Source organism: Bos taurus, chromosome 9, assembly GCF_002263795.3.
Source record: "Bos taurus isolate L1 Dominette 01449 registration number 42190680 breed Hereford chromosome 9, ARS-UCD2.0, whole genome shotgun sequence".
Classification (NCBI taxonomy): Eukaryota; Metazoa; Chordata; class Mammalia; order Artiodactyla; family Bovidae; genus Bos; species Bos taurus.
In genome coordinates, this window is record NC_037336.1 from 95806224 (window position 1) to 95833387 (window position 27164).

Below are 27164 nucleotides of genomic sequence, written 5' to 3' on the forward strand. Positions count from 1 at the left end.
GTGTGGCTGAGGTGTCTACATCCTGCTCCACCCGTGCCCCCGGGTGCACAGGGAGGCCCCAGGCCTGGACTCAGGCCTGGTGTCTGTGGTTATGTTAGATCCATCCACCAGCAGGAAATGTGCCCCTTCACTTCCACCCACAGCAAAAAGCACAGGAGATCTCTGTGTTCTGGAACTCCAGAAGCTCCAAGCAACTCCAGCTTCCAACTCGACCACCCTGTTCCCCTTGTTGAAGTTAACGTCACCAGCACGAGACCTGGAAGGTCCCCCTGTGGTATTTCCCCTTCGTCTCTCCTGCCCTTGTTTACTGATGAGCAAAAGATCCAGGACAGTCTCAGAGGAAGTAACTAGATAGTCTGTTCTAAAATCCTAGGATATTCTAGAATTCCCAGAAGTCTTACTGCTGTGAAATGAAATATTTTCTGCTCTACCATCAGTCAACAAGCCTTTTCCAAATACAAATTTCTGAGCCCAGGTGAAACAAAGCCAGCTGTTTGGAAGCCATCAGCTACTTCCTCCCGGTAAGTGCTGAGGAGCTGGAGGGACGTGAGAGGTGGCCATGTGCCACATCCACCATCTCTTACGGTAAACAAGGAATTAGGAAGTGAAAAATAGAGAAAGCGGGGACTGGCCCCAGATAGCTAGGTACATATGAAAGAAATGATTTCAGCAAGCCCGGATGCCTGCATCTTCCCATACATAGAAGATTGTTAAATCTCTTCCTGTGAGAGATTTAGTTTTTCTTAATCAACAGTAATCTTTTCATATTCAGATTACCTGCCCCTTGCTGCAACCTTGTATATAGCCTGGCTTCTCCCCTGCCTCTCTGGAGTCAGCTCTCTGGGGCTCTCCTGAGGTATTGTCTCCCTGGATCGAGTCCTAACATTCTCACCGAATAAAATCTAACTTTTAACTTTTAGGTTGCCGGTATTTATTTTTCAGTCCACACTGCGTATACAGTCGATCTCTCTCACATGGTCAGCATCGTCCCCCTCCCGTTCTTTGGGTCAGAGCTTCAGATCCCCAGGAGAGGGTTATTCTTATTTTCCAAGGGCTTCTTCAGGGCCAGCTCTGATTTCAGAATGACTTTGAGACGTAACAAGATTTAAACCAATATTGATAGAGTCTAACCAAACAGTGCTTTCGCCAGCTCTCCTGTAGAAACAATGTCTCCTCCATTTTCACTTTAAATGTTTCATTTCTGGAGCACCAGTCCTAAAGGAAAACTTGACACTTGTGTTCATAGGTGTGCCTGAACACACACTTAAATAACCTGAGTATCTCTTCCAAGGGACTCCATGTCTGAGGGATGAAATCTGACTAAGGAAGAGGGATTCTCAATGACCACAGTAAATGAATAAATGATCTGATAACCATGAAAGGAGTAAGTAGAATTTTGAGCCACGAGATAAGGGAAAGGAATTTACTGTTAAAAATGTGCACAGAAAGGTGTGTCTTAATAATAATGCTGTTCTAAAATGAAATTCGTCTAACATAAACAGCCTGAGATGTTTTCACATGCAATAACAAAATGAAGATTATTGGCCCCTATAGCTCCTTTGGGATTATTTGTCTGTGAGCAGCATATGAAGAAACCTTTGGAACCACATCCATATAACAGAAAACATCTGTTTGGGCATCTTTCAATTACAATATGTTACACAGGAGAAAAAACTGGGATTCAGAAATACCAGTCTGACATGTAAACTGGCCATTCCTGATTTAAACATTTCATAGACTTCCTTGGCAGAAACAGCTATGATGATCCTTTAAATTTTCCTCTTTTGCAATTCTTAAAAAATTTGTCTCCCCATCCTCTTATATGGTAAATAAAGTAACTAGCGTGCTTGCGTGCCCGGTTACATCCAACTCTTTGTGACCCCATGGACTGCAGCCTGCCAGGCTCCTCTGTCCACTGAAATTTCCAGGCAAGAATACTGCAGGGGGTTGCCATTTCCTCCTCCAGGGGACCTTCCCGACCCAGGGATGGAACCGGAGCCTGTTGCGTCTCCTGCATTGGCAGTCGGATTCTATCACTGAGCCACCTAGGAAGCCAAGATAAAGACATATAAACTAAGAGTAATCATGAGGCCAGGTTCAAAAACACTTCCTTATGAATATGTAATAAGAGGGAGGAAATAGGACAACCTGGACAGACATAGTTGGAAAATCTTAGTCATATAATGTGAGTCACTGATTTTCATTTCTCAGGTGGAGGGTGGCAGGCAGTAAAGGGGGGAAGAGACGCATCTTCCAACTTTAAAAAAATGTCTGTGATCCCACAAGGCTTTCCAATGCTGTGTTCTCTCCTCCCTCACAGTAAACCAAGCTCCCAGCCATACTCTCACCAGGATGATACCAGGCACTTGGGCTCCAGAAGCTGGACTCTTCCTTGAAGTCTTGCGAGAGTCACCGGTGGTGTCCTGATTGGTAAATGGTTAAGCCACCTGGGTTCAACCCCTGGGTTAGGAAGATCCACTGGAGAAGGGAATGGCAATGCACTCCAATATTCTTTCCTGGAGAATTCCATGCACAGAAGGAGCCTGGAAGGCTACAGTCGGTGGGGTTGCAAAGTCAGACATAACAGGCTAACATTAGGACTTTTCCTGACTCTCCAAATACTCTTCACCTTGGCACTTGATTCCTCTTCTTCTCCACGCTATTTGCTATTTGCACATACTGGTGATTCCTAAAGCTCTGTCCTGTGACAGCAGCTGCCAGCCCCAGGGTGTTTCTAAGCCTGCTGCATTGTCAGCTTCTCCACCTTGGTCCAGACCCTCGTCTTTCTCACCTGGACCACTGCATCTGTCTGCCCATTGGCCTCCCCCACTCTAGGCTGGCATCTCCACCACATCCCACCTCCTAATCATTCCCCAAGTGTAGCCAGGATGGCCAGCCTAAATGGCTTTTTCTTTCTCTTTCTTAAAATCTTCCACTGTGCCTCCTGGCCCTCAAGATAAAGCCCAAACTCCTCAGCTTGCCCCTCCCAGTCTGGGCCATCCTGGCCTGCTCTGCCTCCTGTCCTGTCTACCCTTACAACCATCCAACTGCTCTGGCCAGTGAGTAACTGAGGCCTCAGTCCCAATTCAGGTTGTTCCCACTGCCCAAGATGCCCCTTCCCTTTCATCACCTCCTGATGCATGCTCATCCTCTAAGGCTCAGCCTATATGTCTCCTTTTTCCATGTCCAGCATTGGTTATTTCTATGTTCTTTCCATTTTTTCATTGATCAGTCTCACCCAAGTTTTTTGAAAAGTTTTATTCATCTTTTCAAAAAGCACAACTTTTGACTTTGTTGATCTTTTCTATTCTGCTTTTTCAGTACTTTCTTCTCTTGTTTTTATTACTTCTTCTTTCTTTGCATTTATTTTGCTTTCCTTTTTGCAATTTCTTGAGATGAATACTTGACTCATTGAGTTTTTTCAGCCTACAGTCTTTTCTAATATAACATTTTAAAGTGAAGATCTCCCTAAAGGGAGTTACTTTCACAGGTTTTGAAAAAAAAGCAGTATATTTGTTTAGACTTTTGGGGGAGCTACTGAGTTAAATACTTGTCTTAATACATATGCTGATTTTTTTAATATATGCTGATTTTCCAATTATCTTTTTGTTTTTTATTGTGATCATAGTATATACCTTGTCATTTTAAAATCCTTTGAAATTGTTGAGACTTGCTCTGTGATCCATACAGAGGTTTCAGCATCTCAGTTTTCTACTCATGCATTTGAAATCTTTTTTAACAGATTTTTTTTTTTTTTTTTTTTGCCTGCTTTTCCTCTTTCTGAGGAAGATTTGTTGTAAAACTCCAGCATGGCTATGGATTTATCCATATCCCCTCACAAGTCTTTCTGTCTCTTTTTGCTTCAAATATTTCAAGGCCATAAAATTAGATGCATATAAATTTTAAATTATACTATCTTCCCAATGGATTGAATCCCTAGTCAATAAAAAATGACTCTTAATCTCCAAATTTTTTTTTTGCTTTAAGATCAAGTTTGTCTGATGTCCATATAGATTTACCAGCATTCCTTTGGCTACTATTGGCACAGTGTGATTTATTCTACTCTCTTATTTTCAAATTCTTTTTATTTTTACATTTTAATTTGTGCCTTTAAAAGACCATAAAATTTGGCTTTGATTTACAATCATGTCAGAATGTTTTTGTCTTTTAACTGAAGTATTTTGTCTATTTATATTTAATATACTTGCTAATATATTTGACTTTAAACCTACCATCTTTCAGTATGTTTTCTATTTGCTTCATTCACTCCATGTTTTTTTCTCTTTTCTTGCCTTTTTTTGGATTGACCATTTTTATTATTTCATTTTTATAGCTTCATTTTATCATTTTATTTATTTGAAAGTTTTACTCTTTCTATTTTGCTTTTATGGCTACCTTGGAAATTATAACATGAATTCTTGACTTATCAAACTTTAAGGGTACTTGGTACTTTTACTACCTCTTGGACAATAAAAGGACCTTCAGTTCAGTTCAGTTCAGTTGCTCAGTCGTGTCCGACTCTTTGCAAGCACACCAGGCCTCCCTGTCCATCACCAACTCCCGGAGTTCACTCAAACTCATGTCCATTGAGTCGGTGATGCCATCCAGCCATCTCATCCTCTGTTGTCCCCTTCTCCTCCTGCCCTCAATCGCTCCCAGCATCAGAGTCTTTTCCAATGAGTCAACTCTTCGCATGAGGTGGCCAAAGTACTGGAGCTTCCAACACTTAAAAGTTCTTTAATGTCCCTCCCAACTTAAAGATTTTTAGGTCTTATGTCTTTAAATAGATAGATGATACATTGTTATTGTTCAGTTGCTAAGTCGTGTCTAACTCTTTGCAACTCCATGGACTGCAGTACACCGGTCTTCCCTGTCCTTCAATATTTCCCAGAGTTTGCTCAAACTCATGTCCATCGAGTCTGCTCAAACTCATGTCCATCGAGTCAGTGATGCCATCCAACCATCTCATCCTCTGCCGTCCCCTTCTCCTCCTGCCTTCAATCTTTCCCAGCATCAGGGTCTTTTCCAACGAGTCAGTTCTTCCCATCAGGTGGCCAAAGTATTGGAGTTTCAGCTTCAGCATCAGTCCTTCTAATGAATATTCAGGACTGATTCCCTTTAGGATTGACTGATTTGATCTCCTTGCAGTCCAAGGGACTCTCAAGAGTCTTCTCCAGCACCACAATTTGAAAGCATCAATTATTCAATGCTCAGCCTTCTTTATGATCCAACTCTCATATCCACACACAACTACTGGAAAAACCATGGCTTTGACTATACTGACCTTTGTTGGCAAAATGATGTTTCTGCTTAGATGATATATAAATGGATAGAAAATAACTTACATATATACGAACCCACACATATACATTACTATTGTTTTATAAAATCAATATAATTTTGATTTACTCATATATTTATACTTTCCTTTGCCCTTGATTTATTCTGTATCCTAACCTTCCATCTAGGATTACTTTCTGTCTGCCTAAACAACTCTCCTTAGTGTTTCCTTTACTGAAGGTCTAGTGGTAACAGCTCTCTCTGATTTTGTCTGAAAATGTCTTTATTTCACTTTATACTTAAAAGACATTTTTATTAACAGTCTACATTGGTGAGTTGTTTTTTTTTCTCAGTGCATTAAGGATATTCCACTATCTTCTGACTTCCACTGTTGCTTTCAATAACTCTATTATCAGTCTAACTATCGTATCTTTTAAAAGTAATCTCTTTTTCTCTCTGGCAGCTTTATGTATCTGATTGTCTACAATTTCACTATAATATATCCTTTATGTTTATCCTAAGAAACTTTGGGAATTTTCCTAGGAAAATTGTCACTCGTTTTTGTTTTATGCTTAAGACTTTTAGACTCTGCTCCTTCTGAGTAGCCCTTTGGACATATGCTGGACCTTTTAATTATATCCTCTACGGGTTTTATGTTTTGTCATGACCTTATTGCCTTTACATGCTTCAGTTCAGTTCAGTTCAGTCACTCAGTCGTGTCCAACTCTTTGCGACCCCATGAATCGCAGCACGCTAGGCCTCCCTGTCCATCACCAACTCCCGGAGTTCACTCAGATCACGTCCATCGAGTCAGTGATGCCATCCAGCCATCTCATCCTCTGTCGTCACCTTCTCCTCCTGCCCCCAACTCCTCCCAGCATCAGAGTCTTTTCCAATGAGTCAACTCTTTGCATGAGGTGGCCAAAGTACTGGAGTTTCAGCTTCAGCATCATTCCTTCCAAAGAAATCCCAGGGCTGATCTCCTTCAGAATGGACTGGTTGGATCTCCTTGCAGTCCAAGGGACTCTCAAGAGTCTTCTCCAACACCACAGTTCAAAAGCATCAATTCTTCGGTGCTCAGCTGCTATAACCAAGGTTATAGTTTACTATAGCTTTCTCTTCAACTACATCTAATTTTAGTAATTGAACCTATACATTGAATTTTTAATTCAGTCAGATTTTCAAGTTTTAGCATTTACTTTGCTTTTATGTAAGTCTGCTTTGCCACTTTTTATAGTTTTCAATAATCTAACAAATTTTCCCCTGAGTGGGAAAGATCCACTGGAGAAGGAAATGGCAACCCACTGCACTATTCTTGCCTGGAGAATTCCATGGACAGAGGAGCCTAGTGGGCTATAGTCCATGAGGTCACAAAGAGTCAGACAGGATTGAAGGACTAACACTTTGACCAAATTTTTCAAGCTTCCCTTTCTCTTCTCGAAAGTAGTAAATATAGTTGCTAGGTAGTCTCTTGCTATTAGTTCCCATACTTGATATTCTTGAATGTGTGTGTGTTATTTCTTATTTTCACTGGTTCTTTCATAGGTGAATGTGTACCTTGTGCCCAGCTTTTTATTGTTTTATAGTTGATTTTGACTATGTGCTTGACATTGTATTTTTTAATTTATAGAAATATTTTGAAGCCTCAGATGATGCTATTTTTCTTTAGATAGAGTTTTCATTTGCTTTTGCCTAGTCCTGGGGCACAATCAAACCAATCAATTATCATTTAGTCCAACTTCAGGCAATAAAATTTTCTTGATCACCCAGATGACCTACAAATGGGCAACATTTCACGGAGGAACTGTTTGACTTCCATTTCACCCTTATTTCTAGGAGAAGCAACTCCACTGAAACTGAGACCAAGGCATAGGAAGTTTTATCCTGGGGAGCCCTGGGCTCAAATTTCATGCACCCCTGATCTTACAGGACTAGAAGCATATTGCTCACTCTCCTAGACATGTATTTCAGATTCCCAGTTGCCCTTTGGTCAAAAGTAGTCCCAAATACCAACCTCGCTTCTATGAATTTTCATCTTCTTCCAAATCTGGAGCCAGTGATTCCTCACTACCTTTATAGCTCCTTGATGCTATTAAAGAACTTTTTTTAATGTTTGCTGACAAAGGTCTGTATAGTCAAAGCTATGGTTTTTCCAGTAGTCATGTATGGATGTGAAAATTAGACCATAAAGAAGGCTGAGCACTAAAGAATTGATGCTTTCAAATTGTTGTGCTGGAAAAGACTCTTGAGAGTCCCTTGGCCTGCAAGGAGATCAAACCAGTCAATCCTCAAGGAAGTCAACCCTGAATATTCCTTGGAAGGACTGATGCTAAAGTTGAAGGTCCACTACTTTGGCACATGATGCAAAGAGCCGACTCATTGGAAAAGACCCTGATGCTGGGAGAGACTGAGGGCAGGAGAACTGACTCAATGGGCATGAATTTGAGCAAACTCTGGGAGATAGTGAAGGGCAGAGGAGCCTGGTGTGCTGCAGTCCATGAGGTCGGAAAGAGTCAGACACGATTTAGCAACTGGAGAACAACAATTACTTGGTGGTTATTTTCAGTGAGATGATTGACCTAAATTACTCCATCACTATCACTATAAAATGAAGAATATCTTGTGACACTTTAAAGCAACATTATAATCTTCACATCATTTCTATGCAGTACCAAGTAATAGTACAGCACTGGTCCATGGTATTGTGAGACTGTGATGACCTCGAGCACTAAATCAATAATTTATTTAATACTGGGCAAAAGGCTAGCAAAGAAAAAATATCCAGCTTCTGCAGTCGACTAGTGTCCCCTTCCTGGGCCTCATCCTCTTCCGTCCACTTAGTCATCATCAGTGATATCATCCCCACTTGCCCTTGGCTCCCTTCTCTCCTGCTCCTGTATCTTTATAAAAGCAATTCATCCTATAAATGGCTTTTGAATCCATTCTCACTTTTTATCCTAAAAAATCAAAAGTGGTTTTGTTCCTGTAGGAATTCAGATGACTCTTCATTTTAAAAAAAGAAAGAAAGAAAGGTCCAGTTGCATTAAACTAAAAGAGACTTTAAGAAGCAAAGTTAAATAAGTGATTCATCATGCTGACATTGACTGGGAGAGCCTCCAAAGCACACAGAAGAGTAAATACCACTTAGAAAGACGGCTTTTCATGTTTAAAATCGTGATAATCATGTTACCCGAGTCCTCTTTGTTGAGGCTTAAAGTGCCAGGCTAAAAGTAATTAAGTTTCACACTCAATACAGAAATATATTCAGAAAGCCATTGTGTCTCAACTTTGTTTTTATTTTTATGATTTTCTAACAAGGACTGGCTGTGATGTAAAGGAGGTGACCCTGCATTGTAAACCCTGCCATTCCACACATGCTCAGCTTCCCTCCACTCTCAGAAAAGCCTCAAAGGATGTAAAACCCACAAGATTGAGCTTATTAAAGAAAAACCCCAAATAAAATCCCTACATTCCTCCCTTTTTACATATCTCCAAAAGAACCAACAGCCCTCAGCCCTGAAAATGACCACAGTATTTCCTTTCCAATGAAAACAAACATGCTTTAACTGAGAAATCTCAAAACCTATGGCAATCAATACGTCAGATAACTCCCCTCAAGAAAGACACATACTTGTAAATAACGAAGCAGAGCAAATTTTGAGGGGCATTCATACTCCATGATTTTCATCAGCTATTCCCCCAGTGTCGCCCATGCCACCTAACATTCTTCCCCAGTCAATAAACAACCTAATTAAAACTAGCTGCCTGCCGTGGAAATGTATATGTGTACAGCCAGAAAGAGACAGAACATGATGTAGCTGGAGATACAGGTAAAAATAGAGATGACAGACAGTGGAAGTGGGGAGATGGAGAACAATAAGAAATGTGGAAAAGTGTTCACATTTGGGTGATCTGGGTGAAGAAATCTGGTTGGAAATTTTTTCTATAAGTCAAAAATCATCCCAAAATAGAAAGTAAAAACAACAACAAAATTCCAGGCCTTCACCCTCCATTCATGAGCTAAAACACAAATCTCCGTTCTCTAGCCGCTTGTTAAATAAGTCACCGCAAACAACATCACATCCTACAGGCGAGGTGCAAAGCAGTCACCTGTGCTAGGAGCTTCTTTTACCTCATTGCTCTCAATGATCCTCCCTAAAGCCTTGCCTTGTTGCCATGATCAAACCTGGGCGCCTTGCTGGTGTCTGCTAGACATAGGTTAGCACACCATCTCCAGGCAGAGACCTTCTGCAGATGCTCCCAACCAAAAAGAAAAAAAAAGTTGAGAATGAACAAGGTTAGTTTGTAAAGAAGAAACCAAAGTTACTGATAGCTCACAGCAGACAAGGCCTGAAGTAACCTCTATTGATGTTTGGTGGGTCCATGCCAAGGTACGAAAAAAAGAATGAAGCAAAGAGGCAGACCACAAATTGCACAAAGCACACATATGCATCTGTGGTGTGACTTGCAGACTCTCCTCTGGCCTGGTCTTGCTCAACGTCGTGATCGTCTACTGAGCTTCACATTCTGGCTCTGCTCCATCCTGCGGCCACGTCAGTTTCCTCAGACCCTGGAAGCTTCAGGACAGCCATGTTAACTGCAGAGAGAGCAGTTCCTTACCTACAAATTCTCACGTTTCACTCTTTAATGCACAAACATTAAACACAACTTAAGCACAAACATCTCTCAGCCTCAACTACAGAGACTTCATAAACATTCTTTTGCTCCAGGTCTTTCTACTGAACAAATTCATTCATTTCAAGAACTGGTGGAGGCGGAACCCTCTCCAAGTCAAACGCACTCAGCAAAATGCCGTAAGCTTGCTAAGTCCTCTGGAGTGTGGCTAGGGGCTTACAGACATTCCTGGGTTTAGGTAGGAACAACCATATCCTCCATGCTGAGGGCTCTCTGCGTGACCAATCTCCATTTCTCACTTTTCCTCTGTATTTGCCTCCCGTCTTTCTTCTAGGTGTTAAAACCCATCCACCTGCTAAATATTTGCCTCGTTGGACCTTTGAGATTTCATGTTTTATGTACTCACACTGATGAGTTACAATTATTCAGCAAAACCTGTCAGTGGGGTGGACCACAAACAAGGTATTTTTCCTGCTGACCTACAACGCATGTGCTCTCAGAAATCATACTCAAGGTATGAGCATTTGCAGTGTATCATGATCCACATGAGAAGTATCAGCTCATATAATGTTGGTTAACCCTCTATGCCCACCTTGCACTAGGCAGCTTTTTAAATAATGAACGAAAATGTAGTGAGCATCTACAAAGTGACTCCCCTGGTGGCTCAGACAGTAAAGCGTCTGCCTACAATGGCAGGAAACCCAGGTGTGATCCCTGGGTTGGGAAGATCCCCTGAAGAAGGAAATGGCAACCCACTCCAGTACTCTTAACAGAGAAGCCTGGTAGGCTACAGTCCATAGGGTCTCAAAGAGTCGGACACGACTAAGTGATTCACTTTCTTTTAGACCCAAAAAAGGGATAGAAAAGAGGTGTGAGACGGTACTTCTTAACCTACAGGAGTGGGAGAGTTCAAACTCTTCTTAGAAGAAACAAGACATAAATGTGTGGAACAGCAACCATTTATGAAACCTAAGAGCCAAGAACCCCCACTCCTTTAAAAGAAAGATATGAAGTCAAAGCACCTGCCCTGGCGGGTTCCAGACACTGTGAAAGCGATGTGAGAAACGTTTCCAAGCCGACTTTCCGGATGCTTTTCCACTCAGGTTACACGGGATACTGTCTACAGCGCATCCCTGCAACGGTGCAGAACGGGGTACCCCACCTGCTCACAGCAGCAGCTGCGCAGCTCAGGTTAGAGCGGGTCCAGGGGTCGCGCAGGAGACCACCGGGTGTGGGAGCTGCGCAAGCGCACGGCTACCCCGTGTGCTGGGCGTTCCCAGGCACCCTGGGCGGTGGAAGGAAGGTCTGTGCGCGTCTAGCTCCCTGAGTACTCAGGAGGCACGTCCTATCATCCCGGACAGTCTGAGATGTCTGCACTCCTCTCCCCAGCAAAAGGGGCAGACGATGCAGCCTGATTCACAGCTGCCACCCTGAGTCCTCCGGGCATCAGGCTACGTGGCCTAGACGGTCCGGCCGAGGCCTCTAGTGCCTACTGTGGAATGGACTGGGGCTGGACCACAGGGCACTTGAGAAACACACACGAGTGTGGACAGTACAGCCTACCCGCGGGGCCCAGGCCGGGTTGTGGGGCGGGGGGAGGTGGTTGTCGGGCTGTTGTCACTAAGCCACACGGCTTCACCTTCATTCACTCCTTCCTTGGGATGAACCTTTGCTGAGGGCATTCCTGGTTGCTCCGAACAGTGACTCCTGGGTTAAAGCAGTGAAGACTCCAAAGAGACCCCTCCATCACCCATGAGGCCAATGGCCCACTGTTGTGCCCCAATTAATTCACAGGACACCACAGAGGGCCCGGCTCTGGGACACTGACGCGGGATGCCCGTCTGAGATGTGGGGACAGAGACACGTCTGGGAGAGTTGGGGTTCACCTTCCTGCTGGAGAATCTCCAGCCCCGATTCTTCCTTGGGGAAGAGGTTACCAAGCTGATTAAATCTCCCACCGTGCCAGGACGCAGGCTCCATGAGCTCCATACGCCACCAGTCAGCTCAGGTCTGGGAAGGAGACGCCAAGCCAGCAAGTAAAGCAAAAGCTTCCCTCCGCCTCCACCCCACCCCCTCAATGATGAAGCCCATCTGCCCCACCTCCTGAGTGGCCTAGGAGACGCAATGTGGTGAGGTGCAGAGTCCTGGGTGGGCTGCCCCTCCTCCAAGCCCCCCTAACCTCTCCACCTTCCCGCACCTTCCCCCACCACCCCACTCCGGGGCTCAGCCTTCACTTTGGAAAGTGCCACCCAGGCAGCTCCTGAGTGTGCCTTTATGAAACTGCCCCCATAGTCCAGAACCCTCTCCTTGGGGTCCTTCCTGGCCACAGGCTGGAACAGAAGAAGGTGCACAGCCCGTGTTGCCAGGCAGAGCAGGATGTGGTGAGGATTTTCAGAGGCTGCCAGGTACCTTTGAGTGGTGCTTTTTCCTCCAGGAAGGTAGACTCTCCTGGAATAATTGAGCCAGCCTGAGCTCCTGCTCCACCCTCCTGCATCTGGCCGGGCGGCTGAGCCCAGTGCTCACAGCACCCTCATTGACCATGACCCCATCCCCAAATGCCACAGGCCAGGCCTTCCGGAGCGGGAGCAGCGGGATGGAAAGGAGTGTGAAGTCTGTGGATGTGGGCAGACAGAGCTTCACAGAATTCCCAGCCCCTCTCGACTCCTGCACTCACCTCCTCCCACACAGTGAGGCCTCCCTGGAGGGCTTCCAGGAAGAGGAGGAGGGTGGAGCTGAGTGTGGTGGGGAGGTGATGGGCAAGGAGGGGGAGCCATGACGCCAGGGTGACGAGGCTTCTCTCAGGTTGGATTAGGAACCCTCTGAGGGCTCAGGGCACCTCCTCTCCAAGGGAAAGGCAACCTAGACAGACGTCAGGGGCCATCCCAGAAGCCTGCAGATAGATGGGGACAGAGGAGGCCAAGCTGGGGAAGGCAGTCATGTGACACACTCTCGCGGCGCCTGGCAAAGGGACCTTGAGGTCTCAAGGTTCCCACTACTTGGCCCAGCCTAGACCCTTGTCTCCCTGCTTACCCTCCTGACCACTGCCCCCTCGGTCACTGCCAGTCAAAGTCAGAATGCTCTTCACCTTGACTCCCATTCTGTGTCAGCTGCTCAGAGTTCTAGGGGCTCCAGAGGAAACGAGGAATTGCTGAGGCCACCCTTTCCCCAGGAGCCCTCTTTCTGCTCAGCCTAGTCGTTATTAAACAAACTAAACCTAAATCTTCTGCTTCATCCGGAACTATGGGCTACAAGGGAAATCCATCAGGGTCCTAAGAAGGGACAGTCTTATCCTGGCCACATAGGCAGAGAAGTCTTGATAACTCAGAGTTTGCACCAAATGCCATGTACACCCACCATACTGATGGTTCCCAAGCCTTTGCCTGTCAACCCCATGAAGATTCACAGCAACACTTGAGGTAAACACAAACATCACAGCTTCGTAGAGAAGGAAATGAGGGGTCAGGGTTCTCAGCTGTAACAGGACCTGTGAAATTCCACCTCATAGTATTGTTTTGAAAATTAAATGAGATGGGAAGAGAGATGAATAGGTAGAACTCAGGAAAATTTTAGACTGTTTTAAACTATTCTATGCTGGTGGCTCAGTCAGTAAACAATCTGTCTGCCATGCAGGAGACCCAGGTTAGGTCCCTGGGTTGGGAAGACCCCCTGAAGAAGGGAGTGACAACCCACCCCAGTGTTCTTGCCTGGAGAATCCCATGGACAGTGGAGCCTGGTGGGCTACTGTCCCTGGGGTTGCAGAGTCGGACACAACTGAGCAACTAACACACACATGTGTAAATGCATTATACATTTGTCCAAACCTGTGGACTGTGAAGCACAGTAAACTCTGGGCTTTAGTTAATAACAAGGTAAAGCCATTGACAAAGGTTATGTTGAGAATACTTGGCACTGAGCTCACAGTCACATCTTACTACAAAATTACGACAGAAGGTTGGGAAGGTTTATAAGTCAAACCCATCAGAAACACTCAAGGATATAAACAGTAAGCAGTTTGAAAAATTCTTATTCTGTATCTTGTCCAACTGAGTCTAGGCTAATTTGTTTGCAGGAAATTCTCCTTGGCCATTCTGTTTGTAAATCCTAAAAGCCTTACTCCTATCTTATCGGAGTTCAATCGGGGATGTAACCCTTAATCTCCAGGCTGTACTGGCTTTGCAAGGTTGTTGTGGAGAGTTGGATTTCCTCCCTCTTTTGTTTGTTTTGGAAAGTTGTATTTGTTATCAGATGTTTATGGGAGGACATTAGTTTACTCACCTAAATTATAATGTACACATCGGCACTGTTGCATTTAACTCATTATCATGACCTCGCTAATTTTATTATGGAAAGCTCATCTGTGTGAATGGTTTGACTTCGCTTATGAATCAGAAAGTATCAAGAGTTTATCTTGGTTTTCACTCTACAGGCTGGTTTGGGAAATAAAATAGACCTGATCAGATTCAGATTTGTTCTTTTGAAAACAACTCGAAGTACGTTTTCCACAGCACAGGTATGTAGAAAGTTTAGGTGAATAATGCTATGGATGAATCTTAAAGACAGCTGTGAATTACATAGGCTTCTTTCTAATAAGTGCTCCTTTTTATACATTGTACATGCAGCTTTGCCAAACCCTCCAGAGAGATGCTTCAGAAATAACCTGGGAGGGAAGAGAGGGTTATTTCTGGAATCCTTGCTCATCATCAACTGCTAGACGAGAGCAGAGAAAAATGGTACTTCTTAGCATCACATGACGACACACTCCATGGGGCAGGAACCATGACTGTCTTGTTACCACTATATACTGCTATAGCAGGGCTTAACATACAGAAATTGTGCAATAAATATTTATTGGATGAATGAATGAATAAACTAAGTCCAGCTTTCATTCCTGTATCGTATATTGCAGAGAAGGCAATGGCAACCCACTCCAGTACTCTTGCCTGGAAAATTCCATGGACAGAGGAGCTTGGTAGGCTGCAGTCCATGGGGTCGCTAAGAGTCGGACACGATTGAATGACTTCACTTTCACTTTTCACTTTCATGCATTGGAGAAGGAAATGGCAACCCACTCCAGTGTTCTTGCCTGGAGAATCCCAGGGACGGGGGAGCCTGGTGGGCTGCCGTCTATGGGGTCGCGTAGCATCGGACACGACTGAAGCGACTTAGCAGCAGCAGCAGCGTATATTGAGCTGTCTTAGTTTCTTGTTTTTCCACGACACACACAACCGCAGCCTCCCATGTTGAAGAAAGCATTGTATAATGGAATTACTGGGACTTCCTGATTGTCTAGTGGTTAAGACTTCACCTTTCAACGAAGGGGGTGTGGGTTCAATCCTTGGTTAGGGAGCTGAGATCACACATCCCCCTTCGGCCAAAAAAGCAAAACACGAAACAAATTCAATAAAGACTTGAAAAATGGTCCACCTCCAAAAAATCTTTAAAGAAAAGATAAAATTAAGAATTTTTAAAATGGAATTAACATGTCATGGGGTAAGTGAAAAATTGATCATAAAACATCACAGTTACAGCTAGTGATCTCCTTCATGGTATCGATGATGACTCACAGCCAGGAGAAAAGACACAGCTGCCTCTGGCTTCCTTTTTACCACTTGGGAACCACCTGCTATGAAGCAGACACCAGGCCACGTGCTGGGACTGGCCTGCAGAGGTCACCATGCAGTGAGCGCAGAGGTTCCCAAGTGCTGGCCCTCTGTCAATGAAAGGGCTTCCCAGGTGGCTCAGAATCCACCTGCCAAGCAGGAGATGTGAGTTTGATCCCTGGGTCAGAAAGATCCCCTGGACAAGGAAATGGCAACTCACTCCAGTATTCTTGCCTGAGAAATCCCATAGACAGAGGAGTCTGGTGGGCTACAGTCCATGAGGTCGCAAAGAGTCAGATACGACTGAGCAACTCAACAGCAGTAACATTCTTCCATCAATGAATGCTAAAGCCAGCGGGGGAAAGGGTCGAGATTATAGGGACTAATATTTTCTCAAAGTCTCTCTCCACAGGGGCTTCCCTTGTAGCTCAGATGGTAAAGAATCTGTCTGTAATGCCAGAGACCCTGGTTCAATCCCTGGAGTGGGGAACACTTCTTGCCTGGAGAATCTCATGGACAGAGGAGCCCGGTGGGCTACAGTTCAAGGGGTTGCAAAGAATCAGACACGACTGAGCGACTAACACTTTCACACTTTCTCCCCACCAAATCCTTATTAATTACAAGATATAAAGTCACTTTTCAGTGGAGAAAACTGGCAGGGACCACCTTAACCAATCACCAAATTACCATTTCCAGAAACAGAACTGATCAACTGCCAGGGCCTCTGGACTCTATGCACAAAGACACATCATCACTCCCTTGCTATGACGGATGGCCCCAAGTGCACGACCCGAACCTGATCACGAGGAGTCAGTCGACACACCCAGAGTGAGGGACGAGTTGCACAATCAGTGACCTGTACTCTTCAAAAGTGCCAATGTTATGAGAAACAAACAAAGCCCCAGGCCCTGCTCCAGAGGATGAAGGACTAATGGGACAAGGCGATGGAATGCAAGGCCTTGGGTTTCCTTTTTCTGTAAAGAACACTGTTGATCCATTGGCAATTTAAAGTTTTCAAATTAAATAGTGTTATTGTATTGGTGCTGATTTCCATTTTTTTATATAATTATACTCTATATTGTAATTCCTGGATTTTAGGAAACAAAGACATTTAGGAATAAAAGGGAACCATATCTCATGTCCATAACTTTCTCTTACATTGTTCAGAAAAAACCCTACACATATATAATAATAAACCTCTGTGTGTCTGTGCGTGGTGTGTGTGTGTGTGTGTGTAGAAAGAGAGAGCGAATGAATATAGTAATTTGTTACCATTTAGGTCCATGGACGGAGGAGCCTGGTAGGCTGCAGTCCATGGGGTTGCTAAGAGTCGGACACAACTGAGCGACTTCACTTTCACTTTTCACTTTCATGCATTGGAGAAGGTAATGGCAAACCCACTCCAGCGTTCTTGCCTGGAGAATCCCAGGGACGGGGGAGCCTGGTGGGCTGCTGTCTCTGGGGTCACAGAGTCGGACACGACTGAAATGACTTAGCAGCAGCAGCAGCAGGTCCTCTAGGTGAAATTGTTCAGGAATTCCTTGTATGATTCTTGCACCTTTTCTATAACTTTCACAGTGTCAAAATTTTTAAAAATTTACATTGAGGTACTTGGGCTGTGCCCTGGGAAATTTTGATTCTGTAGTTCTGGGATGAGTTGGTGTTTTCATTTTTAACAAGTACCTAGGTAGTTCCAGTGCAGCGGCCTGCAGGAAAGGATTAGGGAAACGGTATGCACTGAGATTTCCCCAGGATCATACAGCTAGTCAGGGACCAAGCCAAAACCAGAAGCTCTCTTTCCTTCCCATCCAGGGCTCCTGCCACCACACTGCACACTTTGTTAAAACAAGTTAGGCACATTTTAAAGATGATTTCCAATCAATAGTTTTCAAAATTGCAAAACTAGGGGTAAAAAAGAAAGAAAGAATGACCCATTCAGGTCAACTCCTCTCAATGTTTGTATCAAAATTAAACTCTCCGTCCTCTACTAACCCCAGAAAACCTCTCAATGGCTGTATTTCCTGCTAGTCAACTCACTCACCTGAGCCAGAAACCGGGAGCCACCTAACAATTCTATGTTTCCATCAGTTTCCAAATCCTTCTGCCCTAAGTGTTAAATTCTGTTGTCCTTCTCTTACTTCAGGGATGGTTTTGTTTCTCATCAGGACAACTGCAAAACCTGTGCCTCGCTTTGCTATATCAAGTTCATTAACCTTTCCTTCTGCAGTGTCTTCTCTGCTGTTAGTTCTGTCCAGGAAACTTTGTATCTAAAAGTCTTTAGAAGTTTAATATGGATATTTTATATATCTTTTACTTCTCTATTTAATATTTACTTACTTAATACTTCTCCACTTAATACTCAAGTATTCCCCTATGTTCTTAAATACAAGGAATTGCTATTGTTTTGTTCAGTTGCTCAGTTGTGTCTGACTCTTGGCCACCCCATGGACTGCAGCACGCCAGGCCTTCCTTGTCCTTCACCAACTCCTGGAGTTTACTCAAACTCGTGTCCATTGAGTCAGTGATGCCATCCAACCATCTCATCCTGTGCCATCCCTTTCTCCCGCCTTCAGTCTTTCCCAGCATCAGGGTCTTTTCCAATGAGTCGGCTCTTCACATCAGGTGGCCAAAGTAGTGGAACTTCAGCTTCAGCATCAGTCCTTCCAATGAACATTCAGGACTGATCTTCTTTAGGATGGACTAGTTGGATCTCCTTGCAGTCCATGGGACTCTCAAGAGTCTTCTCCAGTGCCACAATTCAAAGGCATCAATTTTTCGTCGCACAGCCTTTTTTATTGTCCAGCTCTCAAATCCATACATGACTACTGGAAAACCATAGCTTTGACTAGATGGACCTTTGTAATGCAAAGTAATATCTCTGCTTTTCAATACACTACATTTGTCATTGCTTTTCTTCCAAGGAGCAAGCATCTTTTATTTCATGATTGCAGTCACCATCCACAGTGATTTGGGAGCCCAGGAAAATAAAATCTGTCACTGTTTCCATTGTTTCTCCATCTATTTGCCATGAAGTGATAGGACCAGATGCCATGATCTTTGTTTTCTGAATGCTGAGTTTTAAGCCAGCCTTTTCACTCTCCTCTTATAGTCAAAATTATTTTAATATCCTTGTCTACTAGTTGAAATGAATCATCTGTGTCATTTTCAGATTGGCTTCCATTGACTGACTTTTCTTCTCATTATAGGTTATACTTCCCTGTTTTCTTGTAGCTTGATAGTTTATTTATTAGATAATGGATTGAGTGAATTTTTTCTTACTGAGTGCTGAATACTTTTGAATTTCTATAAATATTCTAGAGCTTTGTTCTGGGGTGCAGTTAAATTACTTTCCAATAGTTGAATCATTTTGAGGCTTGTCATCAAGCTTTCCTAAGGGAGACCAGAACAGCCTTTAGTCTCAGGCAAATTTCTAACCCACCCGCCTCCTGGTGAGCCAAAACTCAGCTATGTACTCTACCCGTCGTCCCATGAATTCCAAGGCTTTTCCTCTCTGGCTGCAGGGAACACAAATTATTCCTTCCCTTGTGTGAGTTCTGACATTTGTTCCTTCTGTGCTTCTTCAGTGGTTCTGTCCCCAGCACTTGGTAGAACAACACTCAGGAAAATTTGTGTGTTGATGGAATGATGTGCTACCTGTGAAACCCAACACAAGGTAACATCCAACATGTTCCGAGGGAGGGAAGAATCCTGGAGAAGCTGGGCCTTGGCAGCATGGGAACGCTCAGTGCAGGAGGTAGACCGCATGGGTTGTGCGTGCTATTTTGCGTTCTGTTTCTACTTTATGCTCCTCAGAAGGCATAGACGTGCTGGTTCACAGCCTCAGAAGCCTCCCAGTGAAACATGAAACTAGCCCTCATACTTAGAGGGCAAGGAGAGACCAAAGGAAGAGGCAGACAGCTCTGGACTGGTCGGTGGAAGGCATAATAAGCAGAGAACTTACGCAGTAGGGGTGTCTTGGGCAGCCTCAAGGTGGGTAGATCTCTGCCACTGCCTACCACAATCTTGAACATTTAGAGACCTTAATGGCTTTCAGTTACATACACCCTCTGATGGTCTCAAAACACATTGTTCTTTCAAGTTTGTGCCTTTGAAAATGGCTCCAGCTATGGGGACAGTTATATCTACTACTGTGGGCAGGAATCCCTTAGAAGAAATGGAGTAGCCATCATAGTCAACAAAAGAGTCCGAAATGCAGTACTTGGATACAATCTCAAAAACAACAGAATGATCTCTGTTCATTTCCAAGGCAAACCATTCAATATCATGGTAATCCAAGTCTTTGCCCCAACCAGTAATGCTGAAGAAGCTGAAGTTGAACGGTTCTATGAAGACCTACAAGACATTTTAGAACTAACACCCAAAAAAGATGTCTATTTCATTATAGGGGACTGGAATGCAAAAGTAGGAAGTCAAGAAACACCTGGAGTAAGAGGCAAGTTTGGCCTTGGAGCACAGAATGAAGAAAGGCAAAGGCTAACAGAGTTTTGCCAAGAGAATGCACTGGTCATAGCAAACACCCTCTTCCAACAACACAAGAGAAGACTCGACACATGGACATCATCAGATGGCCAACACTGAAATCAGGTCTATTATATTCTTTGCAGCCAAAGATGGAGAAGCTCTATACAGTCAGCAAAAACAAGACCGGGAGCTGACTGTGGCTCAGACCATGAACTCCTTATTGCCAAATTCAGACTTAAATTGAAGAAAGTAGGGAAAACCACTAGACCATTCAGGTATGACCTAAATCAAATTCCTTATGATTATACAGTGGAAGTTAGAAATAGATATAAGGGACTAGATCTGATAGACAGAGTGCCTGATGAACTATGGATGGAGGTTTGTGACGTTGTACAGGAGACAGGGAGCAAGACCATCCCCAAGAAAAAGAAATGCCAAAAAGCAAAAATGGCTGAGGAGGAGCTATTTGTCTTACAGATAGCTGAGAAAAAAGGGAAGCGAAAAGCAAAGGAGGAAAGGAAAGATATAAGCAACTGAATGCAGAGTTCCAAAGAATAGCAAGGAGAGATAAGACAGCCTTCCTCAGTGATCAGTGCAAAGAAATAGAGGAAAATAATAGAATGGGAAAAATTAAAGATCTCTTCAAGAAAATTAGAGCTACCAAGGGAACATTTCATGCAAAGGTAGGCTCAATAAAGGACAGAAATGGTATGGACCTAACAGAAGCAGAAGATATTAAGAAGAGGTGTCAAGAATACACAAAAGAAGAACTGTACAAAAAAGATCTTCATTGCGAGGCCCAGCCCCGGCTGATCCAGGGAGTTCGAAGCAGAGACGGCGTCGGCGAGGATCAGGATACAATAACTTAAATTAGATATTAATTAGAGATGTAAAGAGTAATAGAATGAGGATAGCTCAGTAGGAAAATTCAGTGGAGAAAAGAGGCTGAGTAGCTTGATTTACGCGGGAGACCAATAAAACTTCAAGACAAGAAGTTTGTACCACTTACGTAGGCCGCAGTCATCCTTCCGTTCTCCCAAAGGAAAGGAGACACTGAGGCCTCCCTGGTCGGATCTTAGAAGCCCAGGCATAATTAGTAAGCATGGCGGGCTCCGCGCTCCAGATGGAGACTCAGCCAGAGTGAGAGAGAGAGCGACATGGGGAGACCAATATTTCAAGAAACTGATCCCAATTCTTTATTTTCCATGGTCTACTTTTATACACTGAGATGTTATGCAAAAGTCATGTGGGGTCAGCAGTCCTGACTTTTATCAAAGTCAGGTACTTCATACAAATGTATACAGAGGTCTTAGGGGTGTTACATCATCTTCTGGCCAGGGGGCCTGCTGACAATTTATGACCCTCTCCTTGTGACAGCAGTCAGTCAACCAGGACACTTATTTCTCCAGGGGTGATTATTCTTAAAAAAGACTCCACCTTCCGAAGGTACCAGATAAAGTTACATTCCTATAGGGTGAGGGTGTAGTGGGTTTTAATTAAGAAAAGAATTTACTTAGCCTAAGGTCTAACATGATTAATATCAAAGGTTAATACTTATTTCTTCTATATATTCATTAATGTGTGTAAGGGCAGGGAATATGGAGACTTAGCAACAAACATTGGCTCAACAAATGAAAAACCCCTCACCAATACAATTTCTAATCAGCCCACTATACTTATACTAATGGTTTTCTAACTTTTCTAAGGAACCTGTTTTTAGAAGGTTTAAAGCATCTCGTGCCTCTCACGGTTGGGAGGCTGTGAGCAATCACATGTGGCCGGACAAGCCTGTCAGGCAGGCTAGAGAATCTTCAGAGGAGTTTGTAGGTTGAAACACTCCTATCATGCCCAGGAGTTTTTATTAATTGGAGCTCTAAGTTAACTCCTTCTCCAAAAGAGGTGGTGAGGGACAGCCCCCCGTAAAGTCAGAGGTGTAGGTGAGAGCATAAAGTAGTAAAATAGGCAGGCTCTGGTTATGGGGGTAGATGCTCGAGGATTTCCAGGGGGACTCCTGAGGCTCGATCCCGCCTTTGCGTATGTCGAGCCTCCTTCCTGATGACCTTTGCCACGGGCAGAGTGCCTCATGCTGGCCCCCAACACTTCATGACCCAGATAATCACTTGACTGGAAGGTGAAGTCAAGTGGGCCTAAGGCCCATTTTGAAGCATCACTACAAACAAAGCTAGTGGAGGTGATGGAATTCCAGTTGAGCTATTTCAAATCCTAAAACATGATGCTGTGAAAGTGCTGCACTCAATATGCCAGCAAATTTGGAAAACTCAGCAGTGGCCACAGGACTGGAAAAGGTCAGTTTTCATTCCAATCCCAAAGAAAGGCAATGCCAAAGAATGCTCAAACTACTGCACAATTGCACTCATCTCACATGCTAGTAAAATAATGCTCAAAATTCTCCAAGCCAGGCTTCAACAGTGAACCATGAACTTCTAGATGTTCAAGCTGAATTTAGAAAAGGCAGAGGAACCAGAGATCAAATTGCCAACATCCACTGGATCATCAAAAAGCAAGAGAGTTCCAGAAAAACATCTATTTCTGCTTTATTGACTATCCCAAAGCCTTTGACTGTGTAGATCACAATAAACTGGAAAATTCTGAAAGAGATGGGAATACCAGACCACCTGACCTGCCTCTTGAGAAACCTATATACAAGTCAGGAAGCAACAGTTAGAACTGGACATGGAACAACAGACTGGTTCCAAATAGGAAAAGGAGTACGTCAAGGCTGTATATTGTCACCATACTTATTTAACTTCTATGCAGAGTACATCTTAAGAAAATCTGGGCTGGATGAAGCACAAGCTGGAATCAAGATTGTCGGGAGAAATATCAATCACCTCCGATATGCAGATGACACCACCCTTATGGCAGAAAGTGAAGAAGAATTAAAGAGCCCCTTGATGAATGTGAAAGAGGAGTGTGAGAAAGTTGGCTTGAAGCTCAACATTCAGAAAACGAAGATCATGGCATCTGGTCCCATCACTTCATGGCAAATAGAAAGGGAAACAGTGGAAACAGTGGCTGACTTTATTTTGGGGGCTCCAAAATCACTGCAGACGGTGACTGCTGCCATGAAATTAAAAGACACTTACACCTTGGAAGGAAAGTTATGACCAACCTAGATAGCATATTCAAAAGCAGAGACATTACCTTGCCAACAAAGGTCCATCTAGTCAAGGCTATGGTTTTTCCAGTAGTCATGTATGGATGTGAGAGTTGGACTGTAAAGAAAGCTGAGCACTGAAGAATTGATGCTTTTGAACTGTGATGTTGGAGAAGACTCTTGAGAGTCCCTTGGACTGCAAGGAGATCCAACCAGTCCATCGTAAAGGAGATTAGTCCTGGGTGTTCATTGGAAGGACTGATGTTGAAGCTGAAACTTCAATACTTTGGCCACCTGATGCAAAGAACTGACTCATTGGAAAAGACCCTGATGCTGGAAAAGATTGAGGGCAGGAGGAGAAGGGGACGACAGGGGATGAGATGGTTGGATGGCATCACTGACTCAATAAACTTGAGTTTATTTGGTAAACTCTGGGAGTTGGTGATGGACAGGGAGCCCTGGCTTGCTGCAGTTCATGGGGTCGCAAAGAGTTGGACACGACTGAGCGACTGAACTGAACTGATGGGGACAGAGGACAGAGCCTACATCCCAAGGTCAGGGGTGGGAGATGCAGTCTTTGTGCACCCAGGTCCAGTTCTCAGGTCAACAACAGTCACTTCCTTCCAATTACCTCCTCCAACAGGAGGTCAGAGTTCACAACTGCAGATGGTCAGGCCCCCACTGCAATGAAAAATAGGCACCAAGCCAGGGGTCATGGTACTCACCACAGAGCTATGAGTTCACACTTGCCCTGAAACAATAATTATTTCCCAGTGATGTGTGTATGTGTGCATGTGTGCACACGCACAGGAATTCTACAGGAATTCTTGGATCCAAGCAGTACTTGGTGCTATATAAAATACGGCTCAGAGAACATTAGAGTCTTCAGTTCTTAGAATGGGAGACTCTTTCCAAAAGAACATGTTCCCAAATATCACCAATTTTCATAAAGAGAGAGAACTGTTTTGGGAATTAATGAAATTCTTGGTAGGGGTGTTGTTTAGATGAATGCTCTAATATCAACCCTGCCCAATATGCTCTCAAGAACAACATGGCAAGAACACATAGATAAGCCATCAACAAAGTAAGAGGATATTTCTTCATCCTCAGAAAGAAAAAGAGGGCTATGATTGCTTTTGAACTTGGGTATCCTAACCAGTCCAGGGTGAGTCAAGTTCTGTGAAGTGGATTTGCAGTCGGTGATGACAAGTGGAGAAGAGAAGGATGGTTGATTGAAGAAGAAATAGAAAACAAAAGTTATTCCCCTTAGGAGCAAGATCGTGTGATGAACTGTTATTTCCCCGTGAGCATACATTTTCCTTCTGGAGACCAGAGGAGTAGGAAGATCTGCTTCCCACCACCCTGGTCGGCGAGGCTGGGTCGGGGAGATGCGGCTTTTGCCTTTGGTTTGAAAAGTCCAGAGATCAGGTGACCGGCGCGCTTCCAGTGCAGGCGGAGAGTGGTACAACCACCAGTGTGTTTCCTCTGCCTTTTCCCACTCCTCTGATCCAAATCACCTCCAGTGCAGGGGGAGAGCAGAGAAGCAAGCATGAAAAAAGCGTCAGTCACTCAGTCGTGTCCGACTCTGTGACTCCATGGACGGTAGCCCAACAGGCTCCTCTGTCTATGGAATTCTCCAGGCAAGGGTACTGGAGTGGGTTGCCATTTCCTTCTCCAGGGGATCTTCCTGACGCAGGGTTCAAACCCAGCCTTCCTGCATTGCAGGCAGATTCTTAACCATCTGAGCCACCAGGGAAGCCCTTGAAGAAGGGTTTCACGTCCCTTAATGCCTGGATTGTAAGCTGAATTGAGAACAACCTCAGCTTTTATGCACACCTTGCAGAGAATGCAGGAACAAACCAAGGGGCAAGCACGGCAGTCGCCCTGGAAGACTGGAATGAAGACACCACCTGGACTGACCTTCCACCGTGCCCTTAGAGGAGGGGGGGACTCTGCGTGTGCACCTCACCTGACCTCTGGGGCCTTACAGCCATCAGTAAAAGGATGGCCACTCTCAAACACACGTGCCAAAGCCCTGGATGAAGTCATTGTTATTATGCTCATTTTCAAAGGGAAAATTTTGTCTCTAGAGTGGGGACCTTTGCCAAATTGCTTAGTTACCAAGTATGTGTTTGCAGTTATATTTACAAAGTCAGCCCTTCCCTCCCCTGTTTCAATCACCAGGAACCCCCTTGGTTTACATCCCAATGCCTGACTTTGAGACCTGCTGCCAGCAGAGCTCCTTTCTAATAGCTGCACCAAGAGGGCTGTTCCCCCAGGACAGCCATCGTCTCGTTCAGAGGTCAAGTTCACTCATCTCTAGCTCTGCGTCCATCGCCTCACTCCCTCCATGTCCCCAGTCGATGGTGTTGAGCAGCTACTGCACCAGCCACTCTGCTGGGCATCGAGAGCACCTGGACAATGCATGGTAAAGCTCTTACAGCACATGAGGCTCAACTCCAGGGACTTGACATATCCTGACATATATGTAATCCTCACAACAGCCCTAGGGAGAAGACGTCAATGTTCCCACTTAACAGAAGAGCAAATAGAGGCACAGAGCACTGCAAGTAACGTGGCCAGTGTCACAGTATGACCAAGTGTTGGAGCCATTGTTTGACCCAGGAATTCTGCCAACAGAGCTCCAGCACTGTAATAAGGCCTCAGGATTCAGCAGGAGGATCAGGACACTCTCGCAGGTCACCAGTGTGGGGAAGCAGGCTGGGTGACGTCTTAGAGGGGGACTCGGGGAACCATGGGGCACTGGAGGGTGTCCAACTTTACCTGGGATCCTCTGCACTGAAGACGCAATGTCCGCAATTTCTCTCACTGGCCTTGGAGCCCCAGAACCATCATGGCAGCATCTCAGATGCTCACCTCAGGGCTTCAAAATCAACTTAAGACATAAAGTCATGGGCTAATGACTCCAGTGTGTGTGGACATAGCGTCCTCGGGGCTGATGCCCCCGTGGGTTGGTTCAGTGCCTCCATAGCTCCCTTCCTGTGGCATTAGAGGGCATGTGTCATCTAAAAGGAGCGTTGTTTAAGGCTGTAGCCCAGGATGGTTCATTGCCTCCAAGGAGCTGCCAGGCCTGGCTCCCTTAGCACGTGGGGCTTTCTCACCTTAGCCTGTTTCGGGGCCATAGCTCTCCACCTGCCCTCTGGACCACAAGGTCTGCTGCTGCTGTGGACACACAGGCCTTCACTCACAGGCATTCCTCAACACCCACCACGTGCCAGGCACTGGTCCAGGCACTGGCAATACTGCAGTGAACGAACAGGAGAATAACTGCCCTCATGGAGGTAGTGGAGGCCAGATAACAAACAGAATGAGTACGTGCGTGCTCAGTTGCTTCAGTCATGTCCGGCTCTTTGCGACCCTATGGACTGTAGCCTGCCACACTCCTCTGTCCATGGGATTCTCCAGGCAAGAATATTGGAGTAGGTTGTCATTTCCCTCTCCAAAATGAGGGAGTGAGGCATGCAAATAAGCAGGGCAAGTATTCTAGGCACCAGTCATGGAAAGATCCCGAGGCAGGCATGCGTCTGACCCACCAGACGTTCCAAGGCTGATAGAGGACCATCCAACTGTCCCCTGAAAGAACAGGGGTGGGAGTGATTAGGGAGCAAGGCTACCAAAGAGGGTGGCGCATCAACAAATGAAATTCAAATAAAACAACCTCTTGCCTAAGTTAGCTAAAAGAGACTATCTGTGGTCAGCTGAGACTTCTAATTTTGTTAGCTGGTTTTGTTTTGTTGCTATTCAGTCACTCAATTGTCTCTGACTCTTTGTGACCCCATGGACTGCAATACACCAAGCTTCCCTGTCCATCACTAACTCCCAGAACTTGCTCAAACTCAAGTCCATTGAGTCAATGATGCCATCCAACCATCTCATCCTCTGTCGTCCCCTTCTCCTCCAGCCTTCAATCTTTCCCAGCATCAGGGTCTTTTCCAATGAATCAGTTCTTCCTATCAGGTGGCCAAAGTATTGGAGCTTCAGCTTCAGCATCAGTCCTTCCAATGAACATTCAGGGTTGATTTCCTCTA

The 27164-nt window shown here is 44.7% G+C and overlaps 1 pseudogene; it reads left to right on the forward strand.

The window, feature by feature from the left end:
- Positions 1-27164, forward strand: part of LOC781966 (cytosolic arginine sensor for mTORC1 subunit 2-like) — a 143411-nt pseudogene that overhangs the window by 68543 nt on the left and 47704 nt on the right.